General features: G+C 44.6%; 1 pseudogene; it reads right to left on the reverse strand.

Moving 5' to 3' along the window:
* On the reverse strand, nucleotides 1-5,175 carry LOC110628008 (annotated as a pseudogene).
* Between the last annotated feature and the right edge of the window lie 15,460 nt (nucleotides 5,176-20,635).

The following is a 20,635-nucleotide window of genomic DNA, read 5'->3' on the forward strand; positions in this document are numbered from 1 at the left end:
TTTTGATCATAGAAACTTCAAAATAACTAAACTTTTTAATAAAAATTTAAAAAAGTGTTGTTTTGAACTCCCGACCTCAACCCGATAAGGGCTGCAGAATGCAGTAAAGTACAACTCTCGATACACACAAAATGTTTGTCAGCATTTGCATGCTGGGAAATGAAAACATCCCATGAATAGACACGGCAGCAAGTGAACTTATACAGGTGTTGCATTGAACTGGAGTAGCGAAACTTCCAAATGTTCTCTTGAAATTGCATCCATACATGATGAAAGATTGTTTGCTTTCGTTCTTAAGAGCTCATATGGTCCCACAGCGTGACGCAGCGCAGCGTGCACCATCCAGTCCACAATGTGTCAAAAACGCTGCTGCAAAGAGAAGCAAGATCCTTGCAGCCGCATTTTCAACCTTGGACAACTCTACACGGTCACTTAACTCTTCCAAACCCTGATGGTGCTATCAACAGAGGCTGTTATCATGCAATTGTCCCTTGGGTGGTAGCTCACACTTGTTACCTGCCACAAGCAACCAAAAAAAAAAAAATATATATATATATATCTATCAATTATCATAAGGTTCACCATTCTATTATAATAATATAAATTTACTCCATCAACTACAATGAAGAGTATAGAACAGACAAATATATAACTGTAGTCCTCAATCCTAATTACATACGCAATACATAAACAATGGTGATAAATAGAGATAAATTTGAGCAACATTACAAATAAGTTCAGTATCCAATCAAATCATATGGCAGAGAATGTGCATGAGGACACATGATTAAAGTTATATATGCTAAGAAAGAGTGTAAAAAAGATGAACACAATGTAGTCTATAAGACTCTAGCAATAATTCTGCTGCAAGGGACCACTTGGAACTTGGAAGCAACGTCATGGAAACTGGGCCTGTTTAAAAGGTGGGCCAGCCAAGGACGCAACCAATTAATCTGACTAATATATACAAATATCACTAGCATCACACCAAGACTTCTTCAGCTCATAAAATCTTCTACAGGTGCTTATTAATGTGGGGAAGTCATGTCTGCAACCAATTATTTCTGATGCATAAGGTCCACTGTATATCTACAAGTATTCTGACAAGTGATCCATGGTTATCATTTTATGTTGGAGACTTAAAAACAAAAGCCGTGCATTTTTCAATGCTGGGGAAGATCGGTAACTAGGGCGAAGAACACGTCTAATAAGAACTTTGAAAGCAAGAAGACTTGCTTCATAGGATATCTGGATAAAATATGCAACTGAAGTTTATTTGAGCTGCAGACTCCTATCTGTGCTATGGAAATTTTTACTTTTTGCAAACAAATTTTGATGGCCAAGAAATTAACTACTTTTGAATAGAATTTCGTTGAGCTTCATGGTATCTACTAGAAGTGAGTAGTAAACGAAATGCGAAACTGAACCAAGTCAACTTCATCAAAAACTGAAAAACCTAACTGAACTGAAATTTATTAAGCTACGATGTTTAGTCCATTATAGCACTTCTCCCATTTGGCCATTTCATTTCCTTCAAGACCAACCCTTGTGTCTCACGATTTCTTCCCACTTTTCTTCTTCTTCCTTTCTAGAGAACATCCACCCAACCATTTCTTTTCCTTCAGTCTGAGCCTCTAGCAATGTACTATTCCCTTGTCTCTTCTTTTCTTTCTTCTTCTTCAGATAACGTTGACTGTTTGTTAAAGTTTCCAGGCTGTTGACAACAATACCCAAGCCTCAGAGAGCATCATGGTCACCAACAATACCCAAGCTCTTGCATGTCCCCCTTTTTGAAGTCAGAAGTCTATTAGACCACAGTCCATCATCAGCACCACTTCTTCCCACTCCACTGCCATCCACTGCTCTCTGCAAGTTGAGGCTTGAGTTAAGATCCCAGCAGGTTTTGCTTGTGGATTTGTGGTTCTAATCGAAGTGGATCGCAGATTTGCTTGTGTGATTTGTGTTCTCAACTGAAGTTGAAAGCGGATTTTATTGATTTTGTGGATTTGCTTCTAGTTTGTTGTGGTTATGTAAATTACAGATCTTGCTTCCGTTAACCTTGGTTCTAATTGAAGGTGTGTTATTGGTTGTATTATAGGTTTGAATTTTTCTTGCTGTTTATGTTAAAGTCAATGGGATTGTTGCTGGCTTTTTGTTGTTTGGTTGATTAATGTTTGGGAAATGTGTGGCTGAAATTAGATACCAAAGGACTGATTAACTGAACCAAACAGGAAAAAATATTCAATTTGGTTTGGAATCAAACCGACCTATTGCACACCTCTATCGGCTATATTATATCATGTAAAATTTAATTTGAGCTTTCTGATGTTTCAGCGAAGAACATCACATGAAGCTTTTAGCCTAATAAGAATTAGATGATTTCAAGTAGTAAAATCTGTTCAAGTATTTTATGGTGTACAGCGCTAAAGTTAAATCACAACCATGGACAACTTCAGGCAGCCAGTATACAACTGATATCATCAGGTTTAATGTTCATCCCGTCACTTGTGGTACGATCATCTTTGCATCCTAGCCAATACGGTCACTAAGTGACTCTGACAAAAAAAAAAAAACCTACCTCTTGTTGTTGTGTTTTTATTTTTTTATTTTTAACATTTTCAGTTTTTATTGTTCAAAAGCTGCAATAACCAATGATGCACTATTACTTTAGGCTTTTAGCATACCAGTAATTCACTCCCTTAACAGCGCATTTTTAGCATGCCAAAACCAAAACAAAACTGAAAGTTTAAGCCTCCCTCTAGGTCATGGTCTAAAAAGAATTGAAGTGGTGAACCCCTGGCTGTCCATCTCTAATCAGCCAACTCCCACTTTACAGAATCGCAACTCCCCACTGCTGCAATTGCAGCTTGATTTCGATCAATATAGAAATTGTAGTCTTGACTCAGATCAGCAATTTGGATGGGTTATAAATTGATTTATATATATATAATATATATATGTATTCTGGGATAGCAGGTGGAAGAGAGGACTTTTCTCCAGGCAGGGAAAGGATTTAAGATACTATGATTGAGATATAAGAGAGTGTGGAGGAGAGGAAGCAATCCAATTGCAGTGGAGATAGAGAAGAATCTGACAGAGTCATAACAAGTGTTCTTGCACAAGGCAGAATTATATTGGTGCAAGCTCAAGGTGAGCAATTGGATGACATTGAGGGTAAACAGCGGATAGCCAGCTCCTTCGTTTGCAAAGGAACTCGTGAAGTTGCAACATTATACTTCCTTTCGGAAGACACCCTGTACTCCCAAAAGATAGCTCAAAACCAAAAAGATTGGTTCCTTTCTCAATGTCAGATTGATTTAGCTCTAGCTATAGCTAGATATTTCAGTCCTGATAAATTTCAGATAAAACCAAACTAACTGATGCAAACCCCTAGGAATACTAAATTTCGAAACTTTTCATCCTTCTCACAAACAGGACATGCAAAATTCTTCAATTGACAAAATGAAATGTGCATGTAGGACTACATAAGAACTAATTACCAAAAGGTCAATGAAAATCTATAGAAGCTTAAATTTATTTAAGGATAAAATTCAGTGCAAATGGAAGAATTGTGATGAACAGCAGCAACCTAACAAATGATGCAATTAAATAAATATATAATAACCAAGCATGAGCGCAAAAACTTGACACCACAGTTGCATCCACAAGATCCCAAAAGTAAATGTAACCATCTTCAGATCCACCAGTCACATGGGCATCAGTGTTTGTAAGGCAACAATCCAATTTATATGACTGATGCAGAATCAGCCAAAAGAAATAAATAATGGACAATAGATAATGTAAGGGTCAAGAAAAATATCTACCATCCTATGAACTTTGAAGTAATTGCTGTACTAAAATAAAGAATTTCTGATTTAGATAAAAGAAAAGGCATCAAACCAAGTAACAAAACCAGATAAAGCATCATTAAGCTAACCTTACAAGTATGTCCTTTATATTCTTGCAAGCGTTCACCTGTTGATCTGTCATGAGTAAAGAGTACAAATTGGCAGAGAAACCAACAATATGATCCATGTCAAAAATTCATAGCAGTAAAGGAATTCACCTATCCAACAGGCGCAAGGTAGAATCAAGGCAACTTGCAAGTATACAGTTGCCATCATTTGACATGGAAATACAGTTGACAGGCTTCCCCAAGGCATTGAGTATTTCTCTACATGATAATACAGAAGACAATAACCATTAGATGACACCCATAACCAGATATTTCATAGAGCTTTACATAGCATAAACGAAATTTGAACAATAACCAAATCTTTATACACAATTTAATGACAGCAAAAGTAGGTTTCATGAATGTGCTACATACCTACCAATACGGATATCAAATGTTCTAACAGTACCATCAACAATTCCAGCGATCATCTCAGTTTTCGTCAAGCAAACAGACATTACACTGTCTTGAAATGTATCAATGATCTGCAACATTGTCCGGAAATTTTAAGAAAAAATAAATTAGCATTAACAAATTTAAAATAAATGTTAAGAAAAGAAAGAAAGACCTGAATTGGCTCAGTACTGTGTGATCTACAATCCCAGGCACGCAATGACTGATCATAACCAGCTGATACTACAACAGAGAATACTCATTAAACTTCACAGCATTCACCTGTAAAAGAAAAATGGGAGCAAAGATATCAAAATCATTGCAAGCAAAGATTTAATAGCGCAAGGAACATTCATTACCTCGCTATCGTGGCCCCGGAATTTTCGAATAACACGACCAGTTGCCACATCCCAGTAAAAGATTTGCCGGTCACCACCGCAAGAAATTAGCTTCGAATTGTCCCTAGAATTATCTTTTTTTTTAAAAAAAAAAAAAAATTCTATTTGTGTTAATACAAAGAGCTGTGAGAATCGGAGTCTATAGAGAGAGGGGAAGGTGTATACAAAGTGACATGGACGTCGCGGACTTCGCGGCCATGAGATTTATAGGTCTTTATGTGGATTCCACGATGGGGATTCCATAGATGAATGGTGCGGTCCTTGCCACAGCTAAGGCAATAATTACCGTCTCCGTTGAATCTAGCGGCTAATATTGCACCTTCATGGCCTCTCAGCATCGTCACCTCCTTCCTCCTTGGCAGAGCCGACGTGCTCATATCTCACTCTCACTCTCACTCTCTCTGGGCCTAGTCCCACTTCCGATTTTAGAATTGGGCCTTTCGGAGTGAAATTGCCTAACTGCCAAATTATATATTAATAAGCAATTGGTTGACAGTTTTTTTTTTTCAATTGTACCGGGGATCAGAGTGAAATTTAAAATTTTTTATATTTATTCAGATTTATTTATTGATGATCTGAGATCCAGAAAAATGGGTTTTTGCAAGGGTTTTGTGATAATGGAAAAAACTTAGACTTAGAGGAGAATATTTCTCATTTTATATGTTTCCTTTTGTCCGCTAGTGACATGTAACAGAACGTATGTTTTTGGGCCACCTGTCCCTGCTACGTTGATACGAACGTACGAGGGGATTAGATCTCTGCCCCATGCATAACGGCCCCGGATTCTCCTCGGGCACGCATGCGGATGGTCCCACAAGGTGAATGGGCTGAATTCCTCCCGAGTTCCGAGCTGGGCTGGAAGATAAGGTTAAGACTAGGCCCGGAGGGGATTTGTCCATTGGACTAGAAGAGCTGGGCCGGCCTTTTTGAAGGAACTGATTGGAGCCCGGTCTTTGAGCTGGGCTGGACCTGGTTCTTGGAGGGGGTTTTGAAGCCTTCAGACTATGAGCTGTCCTAATGGGCCCGGCCTTAGACTGGGGCGAAAAAGCCCAGCGGTCATCAATTGCCCTTTTACTTTCTCATCAGTTATTGCCTCGACTGACGAGGGGGTAAATCCCAAGAATCATTATGACCGTGCCTGTTTATGTACTGCTTCCCTCATAACGCCCTTTCATCTTTTTGTCATTTTGACTTTCGAATCCCCTCTGTATTTTTCCATTTCTGGCTTTCCTCTGTTCTTCGTGCACACTGCCATCTCCACTTCCCCGCTTTTATTTTCAAGGTACGCTTTCCTTCCTTTCCCATGAATATCTTTTAAGGATCCTGGCTCCGCTGGCCCAGAGTATAGCATCATCCCGTCCAGCATAAAAACCTTATTCTTGGGGCATATTTTGATATTACTGCTATTGCCACCTTCAGGACCCTCACCGGAATGAAGGATCTTTCTTTCCGATCCGCATACTTCTGGTATAATCTTTCTTCAGAAAGGTGTGAGCTTAGTCTTCTCTATTAAACAGAAAGAGTATGGTTTATCTCTTCCTTTAACTTCTTTCTTCCACGGGGTTTTTTAGTATTTCGAGATCGCTTCTCAAACGCTGATCCTTGATTTCATTCTCTTTATGTCTTCTTTCAAATCTGTCTGTCTGGGCGTGAGTTTTACATTCACAGGGTGTCTGTTTGACATCCTCTCTTTGCTGGTCAAGGCGAGCCAAAAATTTTATTACTTTGTCTCTCATGGAGGTCTGTTTTAATCTCGCTTTTGTAATTTTTTGCAGCTTCTAAGATGAAGATGGATTAGATTAGGCCCCCTAAAATTCTTACGCAGCCCAGGGGGAGCTTGGACGTTGCCTCAGATGCCCTCCTAGTAGGACGATCGACGGGGGTATACTCAATAAGTGGCTGAAGTCATATCGTTCAGGTTGTCTAGCCGGCCTCTTCCCCCTGCTCCTGCCCAAGCTTTGGAGTTGAGCTTTCGAGGTGCCGAATCTTCAAGGCTGCCAGGTATCGGCAGGTCGGTCTCAGCCGCTCTAGCTGTTCAAGCTCTCAGGTCCCCTTGGACTTCAAGGCTGAGTGAGGACTCCGGTTTGACGAGGGCGAAGCCTGCCCCGCCTTTTGGCGATGCTTCTGGAGAAAGGCTTGAGGCCTCCATAGTTGAGATGGGGACCCTTGCAAGCTGGGCTGAGGTCGCCTTTGTGAGGGATGCCCATGGGGTCCTTTCCGAGGTCGGCCCCATTGCCGAGGATAGGGAACTCAGCTTTGTAGATAAAGGGGGTGTAGCGGAGAAGGTCGGGGGCAAGCGTCCCCTCCCCACCGAAGTGCTCGTTCTGGTTCGCGCTCCAAAGAAGTCTTGGGTTCCTCGAAGATCGGCTCTTGCCTTCCTTCCTTTCGGGAAGAAGGGAAAAGTTCCCGTGGTGTCCCTAACGTCTGTTCCTGACTCAAACTCATGGAATAACATGGTTTCTGAGATTTATTGTGGAATACAAGATGCAGTTCACACATGTAACATGAAGCGGCTCATGGCGAGCTCGTGTCAGGATTTTGATATAGGGCACTTGTGCTATGAGGAACAGAGATTTGCTGTACTCAATCGAGCTTCTGTTGATGCTTTCAAACATGTGTTTCGTGATATTCAAAGTTTAGCTTACAAGTATGCAAGTGAGGGCAATGCATCAATGACTATGTTTAAATCAGGAAGCAAGGGTAATATGCTAAAATTAGTCCAACATAGTATGTGTGTAGGTTTGCAACATTCACTTGTTCCCTTGCTCTTCGGAATGCCTCGTCAATTTTTCCATGGAATGTTTTGTTCATTCAGTAACCAGTCGGCAAAGCTGATCTTCCTGGGACTTTAACTTGAAGACTTATATTTTTCATGCGTGATACACACACAACATATGATGGAACAGTGAGAGATGCTTATGGGTATCAACTTGTTCTGTTTTTCTATAATAACGAGACGGGGTTCAGCTGGAGTGTAAGGGGCGTCTAAGGGAGTATAGGGAGTCCGCCGAGCTAAAAGTGGGGGATTCAGCAGACTCGTGGAGCTCTTCTTCCGAACTGTAAGGATTCTCCTGAATTGAAAGCTAAAAGAATAGTATGGGTGATAGTGATGTAAATGTAGATGATGATGCGCCTAGGCATGTAAGTCCTTTGAGGACAGTTTTTCTTTCAGTAAAGTGAGTGACTAGACTGTAAATCTTCTTTTTCTTCGAATGAAATTTCATTTTCATTTACTTTGCTTGTTAAGCCTATCAGAACTAAAATTCTATCAACTGACTGGACTTTGACTTATAAATTTATCTATTTCACTAAGGCATTCTTATTTGTAAGCTTTTTCAATTACTATGAGCTCGGGCACACAGCCTTTGCTTACTAACAATAAGTCAGATCACGTACCTTTAAAGGTGATGAGCAGGGCTGGCCTTTTCGCTTTTGAGTTCTGATTTGACAGGCCCGTTTACCTCCTCAGTATTTATTACATGAGTGGTGAGGAGGTAAATCCTTAGACTTTATTTGCAATAGCGCGACTTTATTTTAGATGATTTTACCTCTCTTGCTGGTTATAAGTTTGGATATCTGGTCCCTTGAGAAGTGACCCTTTGTCAGTCGGTGCGATCTGGGCTGTATGCTCCACTGGGATGAGGAGTTTAGCAGTATTGTCGTTTTCCTCTCCCAGGGTTAGTTTTGCTAAGTATTTGTTTATGGTGAGTTAATTCGAGCTGTGGGCGGGATCGTTTGCTTTTGTCGTGAGTCCGTCCATTCAGCAGATTAAGGAGCTCGGATTTTTGTTCTTTGCTTGGGCTTTTGCGTTACAGCTTTTGCACTGTCTGTGTGACGGGCTGAGGAGTTCGGAATGAAGTCAATACTTAATTTCGAGCCTTAGACGGGCTGTGTTTTTACTCCAGGAGGTCTGACGAGATCCTGGCCATTTTTGCTCCAGGAGATTTGACGAGATCCTGGCCGTTTTAGCTCCAGGAGATCTGACGAGATCCTGGCCGTTTTTGCTCCAGGAGATTTGATGAGATCCTGGCCGTTTTTGCTCCAGGAGATCTGACGAGATCCTGGCCGTTTTTGCTCCGGAGAGATCTTGGTGATCCCACCGGCCATTTTTGCTCTAGGAGATCTTACGGGATCCTGGCCGTTTTTGCTCTGGGGAGATCTTAGTGATCCCGCCGGCCGTTTTTGCTCTAGGAGATCTTACGGGATCCTGGCCGTTTTTGCTCCGGGGGAGATCTTGGTGATCCCGCTGGCCGTTTTTGCTCCAGGAGATCTTATGGGATCCTGGCCTTCTACCTCCAGGAGGTCTCTATGTCTCAAGGAGGTCTTCTGATATCTGTTCTTTTCCTTTTCTGAGAGGGTTAGTACTTACAATAATAGAGATAATCATTGCATTATTATAAGATGGTGTTATTTTAATTCATGCTTTTATAATACAAGAATTTTCTTTTCACAAACATTCTGAGGAAAGTACCTTTTCTGCCTCACCAGCTCGTTCAACCTTTTGTTCCTCCAACGATCATATTGATGGTTCCACTGGTCCCACCATTCACTGGCCCTACTCCTATTCTCTTGAGTGTCTGCGCTGCTGAGTTCGGCTGAGGCCTTTGTCCTTCCGGTTTCTTTATAAAGTTCTTGAGGTGTCCCCTCTTTATCAGCCTCTCGATCTCAGCAATCAACTAGAAGCAGTTATTGGTGTCGTGGCCGTGCGTGTGATGGTACTGACAATATTTATCAGGATTTCGCTGGTTTGCTTCTGTTTTCATAGGTCTGGGCCATTGAAGGAACTCCTTGTCCTGGACGGCCATGAGCACTTCGGCTCTAGAGGCATTGAGTGGGGTTAGCTTCTCTGGAACCACTGGAGGGAGTGGTCTCTATTCAGGGACCCGAGGAGGGAGAGGTCTTTGGTCCCTTCGCTCCCAGGGTTGTCTACACAGTTCATGCCTCTTTCCATGCTTTTTCTCGTACCTTTCCAACCTCCCTTCCTCTGGTGTTTTCCCCTTATTTGTTGTTCCCCTGGCGAACCTGCTTGTTACCAAAGCATCATCCTGCCTTATGTATTTTTCAGCCCGTTTCATCAACTCGGCTAGTGAGGTCGGAGGCTTCCTGCTCAATGAGCCAAAGAATTCGGCCGAGGTCGTCCCCTTCTGCATGGCCTCTACAGCCCTTCCCTCATCGAGCTCGGGAATTTGCAGGGCCTCCGCATTAAAACGAGCGACGTATTCCCTGAGCAGTTTGTCTCTCCTCTGCCTTATCGTTTCTAGGTAGCTCGTCTTCCTATCTGCGGGCACTCCGGCGACAAACAGGCTGATGAAGCGAGTGGCCAGGTCTCTAAAGCTGCTGATACTTTCGGCCTCGAGGCTGTTGAACCACGCCCGTGCTGGCCCTGAGAGCGTCGTAGGGAATACCTTGCACATTAAGGCATCTGAAAGAGTTTGTAGCTCCATGAAAGTCTTATAGTTCAAGACGTGCTCCCGGGGGTTCCCAGCTCCGTCGTACGCGGCCATAGGCGGCATCATAAATTTCTTGGGAACGGTCTCTTATTGTACCCACTTCGAGAAGGGTGAAGAGGTGTGCAAGATAGTTTGGTTCTTATCCTTCGTCCCCAGCTCGGCCAAGAGTTGCTCTCTCATCTTTTGCAGCTTTTGGTCTACGCTCTCCTCCTCTTGCCTGAGTTTCTTCTCCTGGCGGTACTCCTCCTCCCATGTCTCACTGCCCGTTCTTCCGGTTGTTCCAGCAGAATAACTATCGGCCCCATCATTCTCAATCATCTCTCTCATTCTCCTTCCATGAACCCTGGCCTCCGGTTCCTCCTCTTCCCCAGCTCTTCTCTCCCTTTCTCCGATTTCACGGTTAACTGTTTGGGGATGGTTGTGGGTAGGTTGAGGTTCATTGGTCTGGGGCTCTTCTACCACTGGCAATACGTTTGCTGGGGTGCTAAGGTCCCGTTGTTGCATTATCTGCCCCAACCAGTGGGCGGTGTTTTGTAGTTGGAGGGCAATAATTTGGAGGTCCTGGTTGGACAAGGTAGCGGTGGAAGCATTCCCTGCCAAGCTTGGTGAGGGGTTGAAAGGGATGGGTGTTTGGTTGTTTGGTGTTGTAGGACTGGAAAAAGAGAACTGTTGTCCTTCCTGAGCGGAGCTCAGGTCATTAGGGGTATTGACAAGATTGTTTTCGTTGTGGTTAGCCATTGTGGATCTCAGTGGGTATTGTAAGAGTGGAATTCCGGCGATGAAAAGATCTCCTTCGTTCCCCACAGACGGCGCCAATTGATGATCTGAGATCCAGAAAAAGGGGGTTTTTACAAGGGTTTTGTGATAATGGAAAAAGTTTAGACCTAGAGGAGAATATTTCTCCTTTTATATGTTTCCTTTTGTCCGCTAGTGACATGTAACAGAACGTATGTTTTTGGGCCACCTGTTCCTGCTACATTGATACGAACGTACGAGGGGATCAGATCTCTGCCCCATGCGTAACGGCCCCGGATTCTCCTCGGGCGCTCATGCGGATGGTCCCACAAAGTGAATGGGCTGAATTCCTCTGGAGTTCTGAGCTGGGCCGGAAGATAAGGTTAAAACTAGGCCCGGAAGGGATCTGTCCATTGGGCTAGAAGAGCTGGGCCGACCTTTTTGAAGGAACTGATTGGAGTCTGGTCTTTGAGTTGGGCTGGACCTAGTTCTTGGAGGGGGCTTAGAAGCCTTTAGACTATGAGCTGTCCTAATGGGACCGGTCTTAGACTGGGGCGAAGAAGCCCGGCTTAGACTGGGGCGAAGAAGCCCGGCGGTCATCACTTATCATTAAAAGATTTATTTATTAACAAATTAAATCAATAAGTGTTTGATTAATAATTTTATATATTTAAAAATATATAATTATATAGCACATAAACTAATTGATTTTGATATTAAATTAGGTAAAAGAAATATGTTTATGTGCTATATACTTATATAAGATTTTACATGTATATTTATGCATTAAATAAATTAGTCTTGTTATCAAAACTCTTTATCTTTCTAATAAAATTAGTGAAATAAGCCTTGAATTGCGTGGGACATGGTGGTGGTTTAGCACTTCTATGGAAATCTGTAACTTATCCATCTATTGAATGTATCTTTACGCTGTATTGATGTGGAAGTGGTGGTGGACCAAATTCGAGCATGGAGACTTACTAGTTTTTGTGGTCAACTCGACTGTTTGAGACATTGTGAGTTTTAGATTTTATTACGGAATTTGGCAGATTGTAGAGATTTATCGTGGGTTTGTCTAGGAGATTTTAATAATATACTTCATCATCATGAGAAGCGAGGAGGCCGAAGACAACCACAAAATCTAATTGCTGGTTTTCGGCAAGCAATTGTTCATGCGGGTCTCTTTGATTTTCCTAGGGGTGGGTATCCATTTACATGGGAACATGAGCGAGAATATGGTTTTTCAAAGGAGAAGAAATTGGACAGGGTCTTAGTATCAAGTTCATAGCAGTGTACTTTCCCTATGGCTTGAGCTGTTACTCTGGATAATTCATCATCGGACCGCCTGACTTTGTTCTTGGAGGTTCGAACTTATGTTACACGTAATATTGCTAATTGTTTTCATTTCGGAAACCACTGGTTGCATAATCCTGACTGTCGGCGTGTAATTCAAGATGTTTGGACTAAAGGCAGAAGTTTGTGCTTATTGGATCTGATGACCGCTGGATTCATTCACCCCGGGCCAGGGGCTTGACCACAGCCCAAGGCTCATGACGTAGAGGCCCACACACCTGACATACATAACAAGCTTGGCTCATCCAACCCTCAATGCCGGGCTCGACCCATCTTCTTCATCCGACCGGCCCGGCCCACACGAAGCAGGCCCTCTCCACTCAGGCTTAGCGTCCGGCCCAACTCTCGGCCTAGCCTAGGATCCAGAAAAATATTCACCAGACAGCCTGGCAGATCCGCTCGAACGTACGCACGAGAAGAATCAGAGGCCGTTACGCATGGAGCAGGCGGCTGATACCCTAGTACCTCCGAATCCGCATGGCAGAGACGCGTGGCCCAATCCTGGAGAGACCTTTACACGTCACCAGCAAGCAAGACAATGTATAAAAGAGGAGTCCCCTCCTCATAAAAGAGGAGGCCTTATTCAGTAATACAAAACCCTTGTAAAACCCTATTCTATTGGATCTCAGATCATCAATTGGCGCCGTCTGTGGGAAGCGAAGGAGATCTTTTCATCACCGGAGTTTTCACTTTCAAAACCCACTGAGATCCACGATGGCAAACCACCAAGAAAGTAACCTTAATATTCCAAATGACCTGAGCTCTGCCCAAGATGGGCAGCAGTTCTCCTTTTCTAGCCCTACAACGTTGAATAACCAAACACCTATTTCTCTTAATCCCTCGCCAAGCCTGGCAGGGAATACTCCCACCATGACCCTGTCTAACCAAGACATTCAAACCATGGCTCTCAAGCTACAAACCACTGCTCACTGGTTGGGGCAGATAATGCAACAAAGGGGACTTAGCACCCCAGTAAACGCACTCCCAGTAGTAGAGGAACCCAGAACCGATGAACCCCAACCTACCTCTGCCCGCCTCCAAACTAACAACCACGATGCCGGAGAAGAGGAAGAACCGGAGGCCCGAATTCATGGGAGAAGGGCAAGAGAGTTGATAGAAAATGAAGAGGTGAACGACTATTCTGCCGAAACAACCAGGGAAATGGGAACTGAAACAGAGGAGGAAGAATGTAGTTTGGGCAAAAGATCCAGCCCGGAAGACGAGAAAATGAACCAAAAGCTGAAAAGGTTGAAGGAGCAGCTCTTAGCCGAGCTAGGTAAGAAAGATCAGAGTCAAACCTCCTTGCCTACTTCTTCTCCCTTCTCAAAGTTAATGCAGCAGGAGACCGTTCCCAAAAAGTTTATGATGCCGCCGATGGCGGCCTATAATGGGGCTGGTAACCCGAGAGAGCATGTCATGAACTATAAGACCTTCATGGAGTTGCAAACTCTGTCAGATGCTCTGATGTGCAAGGTGTTCCCAACAACGCTCTCGGGACCAGCGAGGGCATGGTTCAACAGCCTGGAGGCCGGAAGCATTAAAAGTTTCGGAGATCTGGCCACCCGCTTCATTAGCCGGTTCGTAGCCGGGGTGCCAGCAGATAGGAAGACGAGCTATCTGGAAACAGTGAGACAAAAAGCTGGTGAATCCCTCAGAGAGTATGTCGCCCGTTTCAATACGGAGGCCTTGCAGATTCCCGAGCTTGACGAAGGAAGGGCGGTAGAGGCCATGCAAAAGGGAACAACCTCTGCCGAGTTCTTTGGTTCTCTGAGCAGGAAACCTCCGACCTCACTGGCCGAGTTGATGAAGAGGGCGGAAAAGTATATAAGGCAGGATGACGCCTTAGTAACGAGTAGATTTGCCAAAGGGGTGGAAGGAAAAGAGAAAGCCCCGAAGGAGGGGAGGTCGGAGAAACACGAGAAGAAGCGTGGAAAGAGGCCTGAGCCGTACAAGCAGGCCTGGGAAAGAAGGGATCAAAGGCCTCCTCCTCCTCGGGTTCTCGAACTAAGAGTGCTCCCTCCTTGGGTCCCGGAGAAACCGACTCCATTAAATGCGTCCAGAGCCGAGGTGCTCATGGCTGTCCAGGATAAGAAGTTTCTCCAGTGGCCCAAACCTTTGAAGTCGGAAGCAGATCAGAGGAATCCTGACAAGTATTGTCAGTACCACCGGACGCATGGCCACGATACAAATAACTGTTTTCAGTTAATCGCGGAGATTGAAAGATTGATAAAAAGGGGGCATCTAAAAAATTTTGTGAAGAAACCGGAGGGGCAGAGGCCTCAACCCGGTCCGGCAGCCCAGATGCCCAGGAGAACTGGAGCTGGACCAGTGAATGATGGGTCCAGTGGGACTATTAATATGATTGTTGGAGGAACTGGAGGACGGATGAACCGTCGAGGAAAGAAGAGAAACCGGGAAGGGGAGACCAGCAATGGCGAGGTGATGCAGATCGTTGAACACTCTCCCATGACCATCGCTTTCTCTTCGGAGGATGCACAGGGCATTCAGATGCCCCATGATGACGCACTTGTCATTGAGGCAGTCATTCATAATTTTCGGGTGAAGAAGGTTCTGGTGGATGATGGGAGTAAGGTCAATTTATTGCCATATCGGGTTTTCTAGCAGATGGGAATCCCAGAGGAACAGCTGGTTCGGGACCAGTCACCCATCAAAGGGATCGGAGGAGCACCGGTACTTGTAGAAGGGAAGGTGAAGCTGGCCCTTACCTTGGGAGAAGCACCCAGAGCTCGCACCCATCATGAGGTGTTTTTGGTGGTCAAACTCCCACTGAGCTACAATGCGATTTTGGGGAGGCCAGCGTTGTTCAACTTCGAAGCTGTCACTAGCATCAGGTATCTGGCACTCAAGTTCCCAACGGAAGGAGGAGTGGGAATGGTCCGGGGCAGCCAGGAAGAAGCAAGGGCAGTATACTTGGCCACAGTGACGGAACCGAACTCAATCGGAGAAGCGCTTGATTCGGAAGTTTTAGAGGTCAGGGATGAGACAAAGGAAGCCCGGACAGAGCCCGTTGGAGAGCTGGAGACCTTCTCCCTATCAGAAGAAGAAGCAAGTAAGGTCTTCAGTCTCAATGCCGGCCTCACCAAAGAACAAAAAGGTGAAGCCATGGCCCTGATCCGAAGTCACTCGCCGACCTTCGCATGGAAGCCCTCAGACATGCCGGGAATTGACCCCAAAGTGATGACACACCGATTGAATGTCCTCCCCGAGGCCAGACCAGTAAAGCAAAAGAAGAGAGTAGTGGGAAGAGAGAAGCAGCAGGCTACCCAGGAAGAAGTGCAGAAGCTAGAAGAGGCAGGCTTTATTAGGGAGGTTATGTACCCACAGTGGTTGGCAAATCCTGTGTTAGTCAAAAAAGCCAATGGCAAATACAGGATGTGTATAGATTTTACCGACCTGAATAAGGCCTGCCCTAAAGATTGTTACCCCCTCCCCGATATTAATAAGATGGTCGACTCAACGGCCGGTTTTGATTATATGTCTTCTTTGGATGCTATGTCTGGTTACCACCAAATCCCAATGGAAAAGACGGATGAGGAGAAGACCTCATTTATAACTGAAGACGGGACTTACTGCTACAGAGCTATGCCCTTCGGATTAAGAAACGCCGGGGCAACTTACCAACGATTAATGAATAAAATCTTTAAGAACCAGATCGGCAGGAATGTAGAAGTGTATGTGGATGACATGGTGGTTAAAAGTTCAACTTTTCAACAACACATAACGGATTTAAGGGAGATATTTGGGGTGTTAGATCAATACAGGATGAAGTTGAATCCAGCAAAGTGTGCTTTCTTCATCAGGGGAGGAAAGTTCTTGGGATACATGGTGAGTGGAAAAGGCATTGAGCCCAATCCGGAGAAGGTGGAAGCCATATTGAATATGCCAGAGCCGACCTGTGTAAGGGACGTCCAGAGATTAACCGGGAGAGTAGTGGCGCTTCACCGATTTATGTCAAGATCGGCAGAAAAGTGTTTGCCATTCTTCAAAAAATTGAGGAAGGTCCCGAATTTTGAATGGACAGAAGACTGCCAAAAAGCCTTCACAGAGCTTAAGGAATACCTCAGCTCGCCTCACGTGCTCAGCAGCCCCGTAAAAGGGGAAGAACTCCTGATATACTTGGCAGCCTCAGAGCAAGCAGTCAGCGCAGTACTAGTAAGAGTGGGAGAAGGGGAGCAGAAACCTGTTTTCTACGTCAGCAAGGTACTCAGAGACACTGAGGTCAGATACTCGAACATTGAAAAATTGGCGTATGCCTTGTTGTTAGCAGTCCGGAAATTCAAAGTTTATCTGGAAGGCCACCAAGGAGTTGTGATGACGGACCAACCTTTAAAGAAGATCCTACGTAGGCCGGAAACTTCAGGACGGATGTTAGCATGGTCCGTGGAAATCAGCCCTTACTGTCTGGAGTACCGACCTCGGACAGCTATAAAATCTCAAGCGCTGGCTGACTTCATAGCAGAATGCTCATTCAACGAGGAGAAGGAAGGATCATCCTCGGAGATACCAAGAAAAGAAGGAGAGGGAGAGCTTTCCCAAGAGTCCAGCTGGAAGCTATATGTAGACGGAGCATCAGGCTCTGAGCGCAGTGGCGCTGGGATAATACTTAAGGGGCCGGAGGGCTTTAAAGTATGTTATGCCTTACGGCTAGAATTCAAAGCTTCTAATAATGTGGCCGAATATGAAGCCTTGGTGAACGGAATGTTGGTAGCTTTGGAAATAGGGGTAACCGACCTCGAAGTAAATAGTGACTCTCAGCTGGTGATCAACCAGGTGACGGGAGTATATCAGGCCAGAGATCCCATCATGCAGAGTTATCTTGATAAAGTAAAAACTGTGGAAGCCGACCTCACGAGCCGAGGAGTTATTACGAGATTTCAGAGGATACCTCGAGATGAAAATGAGGAGGCAGACCTGCTTAGTCGACTGACCAAAGAAGAGTTAGAGCAGCTCCCTGATGAAGTATACATACAGCATGTCAGCACACCTGCTTTCAAGAAGACAAACACAGTACTGCAGGTGGAGCAGAGCCCAACTTGGATGACTCCATACCTGAGATACTTGGAAAAGGGCGAACTCCCCGAAGATAAAGTTGAAGCCAAAAAGATAGCAGCTCGAGCTGCCAATTACCAAGTAATAAGGGGAACTTTATACAGAAAAGGGAAGTCCAGCCCATGGCTCCGGTGTGTGAGTCCGGAAGAAGCTGCAAAGGTAATGGAGGAAATACATAGAGGCCTATGTGGGGCTCATGAGGGAGCAGGGACATTAGCCAACAAAATATTCAGGCAAGGGTACTACTGGCCCACTGTTAAAAAAGAAGCAGAAGAGTTTGTCCGAAGGTGCGACGTATGTCAGAGATTTGCTAACGCCATCAGAACCCCCGCCACTCCTCAAGCAAGCATATCCAGTCCATGGCCTTTCTCACAATGGGGAATTGACATCCTGGGACCTTTCCCCAAGACTACGGGGCAAAGGAAATTCGTAGTGGTGGCTGTGGAATATTTCTCGAAATGGCCAGAGGCAGAAGCAATAGCCACAATCACAGCTCGCAAGATGATAGATTTCGTATGGGGACATATCATCTGCAGATTTGGCATACCAAGAGTACTTATCTCAGACAACGGCAGACAATTTGACTGCAGCACTTTCAGAGCCTTCACGACGAACATGGGCATATGGCATAAGTTCTCCTCCGTGGCTCATCCTTAGACTAATGGCTAAACGGAAGTCACTAATAGAGCTATCCTTCAAGGATTAAAGAAACGGCTGGATGGCGCAAAAGAGAATTGGGCAGAAGAACTCAATAGCACTCTATGGGCACTCTGAACCACTCCCAGAGCGCCCACTCAAGAAACCCCGTTTGCACTTGCTTATGGCACAGAGGCTGTAGTCCCAGTTGAGTTGCAGATCCCCACTCATCGAGTTCAATTCGTTAGTGAGAACGCTAATGGGGACAAATTAAGGAGCAACCTAGATGCTCTTGAAGAAGTTAGGGAAGAAGCCCAAGTCCGAACTGCTGCTTATCAACAACGAGCGGCAAGATATTACAATCAAAAGGTCAGAGAAAGAAGCTTGAAGGTGGGAGACCTGACTTTAAGAAACCTGGAAGCTACAGGAAAAAGAGCAGCCGCAGGCAAGCTAGCACCGACCTGGGAAGGTCCATTCAAGGTGACAAAAGTGGTTAAGCCCGGGGTATACCGAATCGAAGATATGCAAGGAAACCCCGAGCCCCACGCTTGGAACATCCAACACCTAAAAAGGTATTTTCCTTGAAATATTCGTAAAGAAAAACGTTGTATTTTGACAGACATGAGAAAATAAAAATTGTTTATACAATGTGATTATCTTTATGAATAACGTTCTACATGAAACAAGGCCTCAGTTAGGCACAAAACCAGCTGAGATGACGAAGCGACAGTAAGGCCAATGAGCCTGAATCTTGTACAAACAACCGGCGAGGCCCCGAGGTCGTCCCGAAAATTCAAAGAAAAACAGGATCCCGTAAGATCTCTTGGAAACAAAAAACAACCGGCGAGGCCTCGAGGTCGTCCCGAAAATTCAAAGAAAAACAGGATCCCGTAAGATCTCCTGGAGTCAAAAACAACCGGCGAGGCCCCGAGGTCGTCCCGGAAATTCAAAGAAAAACAGGATCCCGTAAGATCTCCTGGAAACAAAAAACAACCGGCGAGGCCCCCAGGTCGTCCCGGAAATTCAAAGAAAAACAGGATCCCGTAAGATCTCTTGGAAACAAAAAACAACCGGCGAGGCCTCGAGGTCGTCCCGGAAATTCAAAGAAAAACAGGATCCCGTAAGATCTCCTGAAAACAAAAAACAACCGGCGAGGCCCCGAGGTCGTCCCGGAAATTCAAAGAAAAACAGGATCCCGTAAGATCTCCTGAAGTCAAAAACAACCGGCGAGGCCCCGAGGTCGTCCCGGAAATTCAAAGAAAAACAGGATCCCGTAAGATCTCCTGGAAACAAAAAACAACCGGCGAGGCCCCGAGGTCGTCCCGGAAATTCAAAGAAAACCAGGATCCCGTAAGATCTCCTAGAATCAAAAATAGGTCGGTGAAGGACTTAAGAGCCTCCCGAAATGAAAAATTTCTCCACAGGAACAACTTATAAAATCCAATTCCGACCTCGGAAAGAGAAGAGCTCCCAGCTCGGATAGACTTATATTCTTACAAAACTCAAGGTCGAGCTCCCAGCTCGGACCGATATTCACAAAGGCCCAAGACCGAGCTCTCAGCTCGGATAGACTCATATCCTTAAAGGATCAAGATATGAAGGCCAACGAGAAAGGCCGAGCTCCCTCCATAGAAAGACTCATAAATAAAGAAATCCTTAGGAGGATAAAAAGGCTATAATCAAAGCCTAAATCAGTTTATCTGGAACAAATATACGAAGTCACAACCAAGAACGAAGGACTAAAAGCCAAAAACTGACATGATAGTTGCCATTAAAAAGGTACGAGATTTGATCTCTCAAACTATCAGCTAAGAGCTGAGCTCACAACTTAAGATTAATTCAGAGCTTATGAATGAAAATATGTAGTTTACATCACAAATACGAAGAGTAGAGATAAATGTCAAGAAATATGAAAAACAAGAAGGAAACTAATATTTCATTAATAACTATTACAATTTATCTCTCCGGCGAGGCAGGAGGATAAATAGTCCTTAAAGGACTTACATCAGTAAGAACACCCTCGCCTGCATTATCTCTATTTACAGCCACCTCCGAAGGAAGCTCGGTGTCCCTTGGGCCAGAGCTCTCAACATTAATAGTAGGGGCAACTTCTGACCCAAGGTGGAGGCCGTCTTTCTCAGAATCAGGATCCTCCTCCTCCGACCCTATCTCGGATTCCCCTGACGAAGACTCAGCTGGCCGGTCTATGTTCCTCCGAGAATCTCCTCGGGGCAAAGGGAAATCATCCTCCCCGTATAGCACTGACTCGCCATCTGAGTCCACTTCCCGCCTACGAAGCTTGGCCAAAGGAATATCAGGAGCCTGTCTAGCTTCTCTTAAACCGCGATTGTAGCCAGTTACATACATGCGGTAGGCCTTATCAATGATAGCCTGTTTCATTTCACCAGAAGCTTTATACTCATCAAGATGTTCTTCACAAGCCTCAGCCACAAATTCCTTAAATTCAGAAGAGTCTTTGTAGTCCTGAAGATGAGCTTCACAGGCCTGTTCAATTTTAACCTTCAGCTCATCAGACTCCTGATACTCCGCTATACACTGTTCACGCTTTAGCTGAGCCTTCCTTTCGGCATACTTTACCACCTCGAGCAGGGCTAAACATTTACGTTCCAAAGCCCTGACTTTAT

This window comes from Manihot esculenta, chromosome 12 (assembly GCF_001659605.2).
Source record: "Manihot esculenta cultivar AM560-2 chromosome 12, M.esculenta_v8, whole genome shotgun sequence".
Taxonomy (NCBI): Eukaryota; Viridiplantae; Streptophyta; class Magnoliopsida; order Malpighiales; family Euphorbiaceae; genus Manihot; species Manihot esculenta.